Source organism: Lethenteron reissneri, chromosome 69 (assembly GCF_015708825.2).
Source record: "Lethenteron reissneri isolate LAM-NWPU_2019-01 chromosome 69, ASM1570882v1, whole genome shotgun sequence".
Lineage (NCBI taxonomy): Eukaryota > Metazoa > Chordata > Hyperoartia > Petromyzontiformes > Petromyzontidae > Lethenteron > Lethenteron reissneri.
The window spans coordinates 5,710,553-5,719,943 of NC_083847.1; the positions used below are offsets into that span (position 1 = coordinate 5,710,553).

A 9,391-nucleotide genomic window follows, 5' to 3' on the forward strand; every position below is an offset into this window, starting at 1 on the left:
CTCGAAAAATCGGACTTAAATCATTCATTACTTGAACCTTATGGCGGGACCCCGGGGTTTCCAAATAAACGGAAGTCTAAAATCGTTATTAGTTTCGATTTAAAGCTTTCGTGACTGCAGGGATTCATCTTCTTGGTTCTTTCGGTAAAGTCACGTAGAAGGGAAATAATAAAATAATTAAAATAAACCAATAAAATAATTCTCACGACGTTTCGGCCACAACGCAAGCAGCCGTCCTCAGGTGAAGAACAGGTCTGTCGGAAAAACACCTGAGGACGGCTGCTTGCGTTGTGGCCGAAACGTGAGAATTATTTTATTATGTTTTATTTGTATTATTGCCCTTCTACATGACTTTACCGAAAGAACCAAGAAGATCGTTATTAGTTAATTAATTTTGGCGACTCCATCCCACAGCGCACATGAACGCCGCGACCCACCAGAAATCAATCCTCTCGTTCTTCACCAAGCACCCGTCGTTGCAAAAAATTGCCGTAGTCACAAACAAATCTTTGATTAGCGTATCGTGTAGAGCTCGTCGAGAGGAATAGATTTCCGTGTTGTTCGCCTTCAACGAACATAAAATTATGTCGCAACGCAGTTTATGCGAGAGCCGGGGGCTTATGGGACCCCGGGGTCCCGCCATAAGGTTCAATTGACGACGTTTTTTTTTTTCTTTAGTGACTTGCTTACCGTTTCCTCTATTCTTGCACTCATGTTGTTCTTATGCCTTGTGTTTTGCTGTTGTAACTCGCCGACCCGCCCATACCGGGCATCTGTGAAAAATTGCTTCAAATCTCATCGGATTCTTGCAGTCAAAAACACGTCCCTTCGGAGTGGGCAGGTAGGAACTTGGTTGGACAGCGCATTCACGCACGACAGAAAGCTCGCGGTCACGTGACGCACTTCAACCAATCCGGGAGCGTGCATGTTTGGGAGGGGCTATGCACGACAGACACATAATCCCTGGTGGGCAGTGTAGAACTGTTGTTCCAACCTGTATAAAGATTCTGAACTACCTGGCCAAAGAGCCGCAAGAGGGCAGACAAAGAACCCTAAGTGGGCAGCCAAAGGGCCCCTAGGGGGCAGCCAAAAAGCCGCTGAATGTGGCTCCGGAACCGCACGATGCCGACGTCTGATCTAACCCAACAGCAGCTTTCACGTGTCGACTGAGTCTCAAATGAGCACCTACGAAGGCCGCTACGGCACTGCACCTATGGGGGGGGGATGTCGCCAACAGCGTGCCCGGCCGCCTTTGTCTCCCCAGTGCTGATGTTTTTTTTGTTACCGCAACAGGGATTTATTTTAAACTGTTGTCAACCTAGGAGAGGGGCCCCAGGAGTGGTTCAGATGATCGCTGTGAATGGTGGTGGTGGTGGCGGCCGTGAGCGGGATTCAAACTCGGGTCTCTTTCGGGTTCGTAGCGCAGCGCAGCTCTAATCGCTGCGCTTCCACTCCCCATAATGTACGTTGAACTTCTTTCGCGTTGTACGGGCTATTTGGAGGTACGGGAAAGGATTCAAACTAAACACAACAAGAAGAAGCAGCTCTAAAGAAACGGATTCGTCAATCTAGATGATGATTTAAAAGTGCATCATAGCTCGCAGTGGCTTCCTAATATCGGAAGGAAGGAAGAGCGTTCCAGACGGCTGCAGAAGCGCATCTGAAAGCGCCGCGCGATGATGCGGTGACCACCGTCTTTGTTCGACGGCCAGCCAAAAGTGTAGTGTATAGTGCAGTGTAAAGCGGTGTATAGTGTAGGGTATAGTAGTGTATCATGTAGTGTAAAGTGTAGTGTATAGTGCGGTGTAAAGCAGTGTATGGCGTAGGGTATAGTAGTGTATAGTGTAGTGTATAGTGTAGTGCATAGTCTAGTGTACAGTGTAGTGTACGGTGTAGTGTATAGTGCGGTGTAAAGCGGTGTATAGTGTAGGTATAGTAGTGTATCGTGAAGTGTATAGTAGTGTACAGTGTAGTGTATAGTGTGGTGCATAGTATCGTGTAAAGTGTAGTGTATAGTGTAGTGTATAGTGTAGTGTATCGTATAGTGTAGTGTATAGTGTAATGTATACAGCATCTGAAGCGCGCAGTTGAACCAAAAGCCGCGGCTGCTGCTGCGAGGATGATGAGCGGAGTTCGCGTGATGATGGTTTATCCTACACAGCAGCGACGGACAGGGGCGTGCACGTGGGACACAGCACTCCATGTGCAGCATCGAATACTTCATTTGCGTTGAACGGCAAAAACAACGACGACACAACTTCCAATCGAAGTCTTTATTTCTGTTAAAGAGCACACGGTGAGCGATGGCGTAACGAAAGTGTCCACGTACGTAACATGCATATGATTTATTTTATACCTACGTGACTTTACCGAAAGAACCAAAGAGTATATATAAACCATTTCAAAAGGAAAAAAGTGCAAATTAATGTTAAATAAGATCACAGTGTGTATCCTGATTATGCATCGTCTTCGATCGTGACTGGCGCACAAGTCCATCGATAGGACTATTAAAATAGTTCAATATATACGGTGGGGGTGGGGGGGTAATCCGAACATGAGTATACGCAAAAATAAAGTTGATTATTTATCATTTATATTGTTTTCATGAGATACCGGTGTAGATTTGATATGCGTGTACGCCGTTAGACTCGTTTTACGCTTTAGTTTGTTGTGAATGTTGAGTGGGTTATTTTTCATTTGTCTGGTCCAGGAGGTAATACCCCCATTTCGGATGTGATGACGAGTCGACAACAATGGAGAAATAACAAAAGGTTGTATTTAACCTTTCTGGCCATAACACAGGAGTTGTGTTAAGATGTTCAAACACCGAATAGATTCTGACTTTTGCAAGGCATCATCAAGTCTGCAATAACCACACATTTGCGGGAAAAACATGCAAACACACATGTTCCGATAATGAGAAGAGGTTTTCCCATTTGTTCTGGCAACAAAACAGCTGTGTTGAGTTGTTAAAACACCAAACTGAAACCTTTCTCAAGGAATCGTGTCTGCATTAACGACAATACTTGTGGTCAGAATGGAAACAAAAAACACATTGATCGTATGATGCATTGTCCTTGAAACCGATTGGCCTATACCAGAGACAGCAGCCATCTTTATGGCCTAGTCTCACTAGCAGTGTCAGTCGACCAACGATAGTCACGACGAGTCCTCCGGTTCACTCCATCTCAATTTTGTTTCTTAATCTCTGGGCAGTGGGGTTTACTGCTGTCGCTGCTGCTGCTGTTGATAAGATGTTAAAGTCGTACAGCTACCAAACCGAGGGACCTTGAAGGACTTGCACACACCGCATTGCATTGTTGTTGATATTGTTGATGATAATGCCGTGCCACATCAATCCATGCCGACAAGTGGTAACAATGCCCGCTAGGTAGCCGCCTGGGCGAAGAATCGAACCCTGCCGAGAGACTCGTCGATAGGAGTCGCCAATGCGCCTCTCTTATACGCAGCGATTAAGAGGTTGTGTATATATATTATTAAGTAATATATTAATATTATGTTATCTCATTGTACTATAGAATTGTGTGTGGTTTTAGTTTTGAGTATCGATGTGATGATGATGGCGCTTTGAGTGGTAGATTTGTGTTGTTGTTTTTTGATGCCTTGCCCAAACTCGATAAATCGGACTTATATATAATTGAGTTATTGATATTTACTGACTCGCTTACCGTGTTATCTATGTTGCACTCCTATCGCGGCGTGCTCCCTCACATGTGTTTGTTGTGTTTGTTGGAACTCGATGGCCTCTGTGCCCCATACTGGGGCATCTGTGGACAAATCAAGAGCTTCCTAGCTCATCGGATTCCTCCTAACTCCTGCATTTTAAAATCAACATTCTGAGATTTGTGCCAGACGGCCGCCACGGGGAGTGTGAACAAAAAATCTACGTTGATACTCTTTGGTTCTTTCGGTAAAGTGACGTAGTTATAAGTAAAATATACTAAGTGACCATACCGAATGAACCAAAGAGTATGGATTGTTGCAGTCACGAAAGCTTCAAATCAAGATCAACGTTGACTTCAACCCGCTGGGTCCGAATGGTCTCATGTATCCCTCGTACGCGGTGTTAAGAGTTTCGCAGTGACATCTGCAGCCACGAGGGGCCGCTACAGCCACACCAGTAACAATGGAATCTATTGTTATAGTTCCCACGTGATGGTGATGATGATGATAAGCCGCCAACTCAGTTGAGCTGCTATCGTTTGTGATGGCCAGAAGCGACAGAGCGGCTCAGCTGGTAAAAAAAAATTAGTTTATAGATTAATGGTCAGGGAGTGAGTTCAACAGGTAACTGGATAGTCAAGTAGTCGGGTAACTCAATAGCTACGTACCAGGGTAGCTAGTTAGCAAGGTAGTTGGGTAACTGTGTAACGAAACAACCAGGTAACAAGATGACCATTTAATATGATAGCCGGGTAAACAGGTTAACAGAATAGCCAGGTAACCACATAACGAGATACTCTAGTAATCAGTGAACCAGCCAAACGTGTGAATGTCTAGGATAGGTGACCAGAAATCCATGTTCTTACGCAGAAGACCAGGTTAACGCGCAGTTTACCAATCATCAGGCTAGGGTGACTGTGCAGGCGCATACGAGGGGGGGGGGGGTGACCAGCACAACGCCCCGCTGCCTTTTGTCTCCCCACTGGCGTTGTTTACTACACACTAGTCCACCAGGTACTCATTTGAGGCTGAGTCGACCTAGGCGGAGTACGGCTGTAGGTACCGCGACTGATGCGCGGTCAGGTGATGACGACGACGGGTAGGTGGGCAGGTGAGTAGGTGGGTAGGTGGGCAGGTCACGTGTCGCACGTGGGTCACGTGGGTCTCGTGTCGCACGTGGGTCACGTGGGTCACGGCCCTCGCCGTGGTGACGATGAGACGGCCAGAGACAGAGAGGCTGCGAAGAGAACGGAGATCACGTTACTAACGCGCGTGTGTGTGTACGTCTGTGTGTGTACGTGCGTGTGTGTGTACTGTGTACGTGTGTGTGTACGTGTGTGTGTGTGTGTAAGTGTGCGTGTGTGTGTACGTGTGTGTGTGTACGTGTGTGTACATGTGTGTGTGTGTGTACGAGTGTGTGTACGTGTGTGTGTGTACTTGTGTGTACGTGTGTGTACGTGTGTGTACGTGTGTGTGTGTGTACGGGAGCGGTAGTGTAGCGTTGAGCGCTACAAACCCGGCGACCAAAGTTCGATTCCCGCTCACGGCCAACACCGGTGACGATTATCTGAACCGGTCCTGGGCCTCCCCTAGATCGACTCAGCCTCAAATGAGTACCTGGTGCGATGTGTAAACTCATCGCCACAAGGAAGGCAAAGGCGGCCGGGCGTGGTGCTGGCCACCCACCCCCTCGTGTGCTGTGCCGGCCTTCATAGGTGCTCGCTAACAGCACTTGCCCCGACAGTCTGTTACAGGCTATACGGGGGATCGTTGTCTCTGTGTGTAGCCTGTAACAGAGAGTTGGGGCAAGTGCAAAGACAAAGATGCCCTGTATAGCCTCAGACAGAAAGTTGGGGCAAGTGCAAATACAAAGATGCCCCGTATAGCCTGCAACAGGCAGTTGGGGCAAGTGCAAAGACAAAGATGCCCCGTATAGCCTGCAACAGGCAGTTGGGGCAAGTGCAAAGACAAAGATGCCCCGTATAGCCTCAGACAAAAAGTTGGGGCAAGTGCAAAAACAAAGATGCCCCGTATAGCCTCAGACAGAAAGTTGGGGCAAGTGCAAAGACAAAGATGCCCCGTATAGCCTGCAACATGCAGTTGGGGCAAGTGCAAAGACAAAGATGCCCCGTATATAGCCTGCAACAGGCAGTTGGGGCAAGTGCAAAGACAAAGATGCCACGTATAGCCTCAGACAGAAAGTTGGAGCAAGTGCTCCCGCACAGACACCAGACACGCGTGCTCACCCGTGGAGGGGTTGACGGCTCATCAAGCGATGGGGACTTTGTACGCCACTGCAGGGCGCCGCCTCCTGAGGTAGTGGCCCCGCATGAGACCTCCCGTTCGGGGGTCACCACCGTCTGGCCTGGGTCCGTGGGGCCGGCGGACCAGGCGGCCTTGCATGGGCCTGGGCTTAGGGGCAGCTGTGGAGAGGGACCGAGGGGGGGGGAGAGATATTCGCGGGGTGACGCCACAGGATTTTTTCTGTTGCGCGTAGTCACTTTAAGATGTTCTTTGTTCATGTTTTTGTTTTGTTGCGGTTGCACCCGAGTCAAGAGCCACATGGCTCACAGGGCTATACCTCACACTCATCCGTGGTGCCCACCCCCACCTGTTCTGTGATGTGATGTATGGAGGCACGTGTGTATGTTGGACTTTAGCATCGTGGTGTAGCGTATAGTAGTGTAGTGTATAGTGTAGCGCATAGTAGTGTCGTGTATCGTGGAGTGTATAGTAGTGTCGTGTATAGTGTAGTGTATAGTAGTGTCGTGTATAGTGTAGTGTATAGTAGTTTCGTGTATAGTGTAGTCCATAGTGTAGTGTATAATAGTGTAGTGTATAGTGTAGTGCATAGCGTAGTGCATAGTAGTGCAGTGTATAGTCTAGTGCATAGTAGTGTCTTGTATAGTGTAGTGTATAGTGTAGTGTATAGTGTAGTGCATAGTAGTGTAGTGTATATTGTAGTGTATAGTAGTGTAGTATGTGTCTGGATGTTGAACTTCTTTCGCACCGTACGTAACCAACCGCACTAATCGGAGGTGCAGGTGAAGGACAAAAAACTAAACACAACAACAACAAGAAGCAGCTCTAAATTAATGCGTTTTCAATCTAGATTCAAAAGTGGTTTCCTCATATGTGTACAGAGACAGTGGTTCTTCTTAACCTGGGGTGCATCACGCACCCCCTGGGGGTGAGAGACACAAACAGATTTGTAAATCGTCGACAGCACAAATTAAGCACGGGTCGACGTCGCTAACAACCCTCCGTTGTCTTATCAACACCCTCCACGCGTTTGTTCGCATTGCTTCGTGAACACTGCAGCCAAGGCTAAGAACCACTGCTCCAGATGATTTATACACGCGGAGGACCGCAGATCTCGGGCAACTGCGAGCAGCGCCGACCCGTCGTCACAACTCCACCAGGCTGCTTCGGACTGTCCCTTTCCCACTCATCTGCGGTTCGTCCGGTTTCCCTTCCCCCCTCTCCTCCACATTTAGAGACGTGGAGTTAAATTGATGTGGGATTAGGAGGATTATTTCGCTGCTGTCAATGTCCACGTGACGACGATGACGACGGTGATGAGCCTCTTCTTTGAGCTGCTATCATTTGTGCAGACGCAGTGGCTGTGAGATGTTGACTACCTTGCCTGGTGTACAGGAGGTCGTGGGTTCGATCTCGACACTGACGATGCCTGCTGCTGTAGATTTGGAGTTTGCGTCTCTCTTTCTCTGTCATCATCATCACGGTGGCTAGGAGATGTTGACTACCTCGCCTGGTGTACAGGAGGTTCGTGGGTTCGATCTCGACCCTGACGATGCCTGCTGCTGTAGATTTGGAGTTTGCGTCTCTCTCTCTCTGTCATCATCATCACGGTGGCTAGGAGATGTTGACTACCTCGCCTGGTGTACAGGAGGTTCGTGGGTTCGATCTCGACCCTGACGCTTGCTGCTGTAGATTTGGAGTTTGCGTCTCTGTCTCTCTCTGTAATCATCATCACAGTGGCTAGGATATGTTAACTTCCTCTGGTAACAATGAATACATTTTTTTAAAAGATAATAGTCTTGTTTTAGTTTACGGAGCACCCCCCGTGTGTGCACTTACCACACGTCTCGTGGAACAGAGCCAGGCACAGCACGGCGAGCAGGAGGGTCGCCTTGACGTTCATCGTCGTCTTGGGAAGGAGAAGTCTCGGCTGGAGAGAGAGGAGCAGAGAGCGCAGGGCTGGAGATAGATGGAGCGAGAGAGACAGAGACGGAGCGAGAGATATGGAGAGAGAGACGGAGCGAGAGATCGAGAGAGACTTGGAGGGAGTGACTTGAGCTACAAGTGGGTTCTGTTGGGAGATTGCCTTCGATTTATAGCCCTCGCCGTGACATCTTCTGCCCCCCTCCCTCCCCCTCCACTCATCCCGGTCGAGTCTCAACAGCGGCACGAGAGGAGGTGGAGGAGGAGGAGGGGGAGGAGGAGGCATCTCGTTTGGTTTCCCAGCACACCCGGGGTCTCAACAGAAAGTCCCCTCCCGTGTGTATCTGCGGCTTCCTTCCCAGGAAAAAGGAAGAAAAATGAAATTCTCGTGAAAGCGGCGACTTTTGGGTGTGGGGGTGGCAAGGAGGGAGGGGAGGGGGAGAAGAGGGGGGGGAGTGGTGGCGCAGCGGTTAGCGCAGCGCTGCGCAAACCCGTCAAGAGACCAGAGTTCGATTCCCGATCGCGGCCACCGGCACCAATGAATGACGATTGTATCGGAACCGGTTCTGGGCCTCTCCCCTAGGTCGACTCAGCCTTGGATAAAAAAAGTGCCTGGTGCGGTGTGTAGTAAACGTCGCCACTGGGGGAGACAAAGGCGGACGGGGCGTGGTGCTGGCCACCCACCCCCTCGTGTGCCACAGCGCCGGTAGCCTTCATAGGCGCTGCTACTCGCTAACAGCACTTGCCCCAACAGTCTACTAGAGGCTACACCGGGGATCTTTGTCTTTGTGTGTTCATATGCACTGCTGCTACTCGCAAACAGCACTTGCCCCTGCAGTCTACTAGAGGCTACACGGGGGACCTTTGTCTTTGTGTTCACAGGCGCTGCTACTCGCTAACAGCACTTGCCCCTGCAGTCTACTAGAGGCTACACGGGGGATCTTTGTCTTTGTGTGTTCATAGGCGTTGCTGCTGATGCTACTCGCTAACAGCACTTGCCCCAACAGTCTGTTACAGGCTACACGGGGGACCTTTGTATTTGTGTGTTAGTAGGCGCTGCTGATGCTACTCGCTAACAGCACTTGCCCCAACAGTCTGTTACAGGCTACACGGGGGATCTTTGTCTTTGTGTGTTCACAGGCGCTGCTACTCGCTAACAGCACTTGCCCCAACAGTCTCTCGCAGGCTACACAGGGGATCTTTGTCTTTGGGGGAAAACAGCAGCACCTCAGGCAGACGACGGCGGAGGCTGCGTTGCTCGAGGTCACAGAGCCCTCGTGCCCAGCTTCTGTTTGGCTGCGTAGCTCAAGGGCGCCGCGGTGGCTAGGAGATGTTGACTACCTCGCCTGGTGTGCAGGAGGTCGTGGGTTCGATCCCCACCCTGACGATGCCTGCTGCTGTATATTTGGAGTCTGCGTCTCTCTCTCATCATCGTCACCACGGTGGCTAGGAGATGTTAACTACCTCGACTGGTCTACAGGAGGTCGTGGGTTCGATCCCGACCCTGACGATGCCTGCTGCT

The 9,391-nt window shown here is 49.7% G+C and overlaps 1 long non-coding RNA gene across 1 annotated transcript; it reads right to left on the bottom strand.

Annotated features, from left to right (window-relative positions):
* Positions 1-2,258: 2,258 nt before the first annotated feature.
* LOC133360590 (uncharacterized) lies at positions 2,259-8,013 on the bottom strand. Its single transcript, XR_009757270.1, has 3 exons — positions 7,786-8,013; positions 5,931-6,107; positions 2,259-4,921 (listed from the first exon to the last, which is right to left on the bottom strand). It is a non-coding gene; the product is annotated as an uncharacterized LOC133360590 (long non-coding RNA).
* Positions 8,014-9,391: the final 1,378 nt, after the last annotated feature.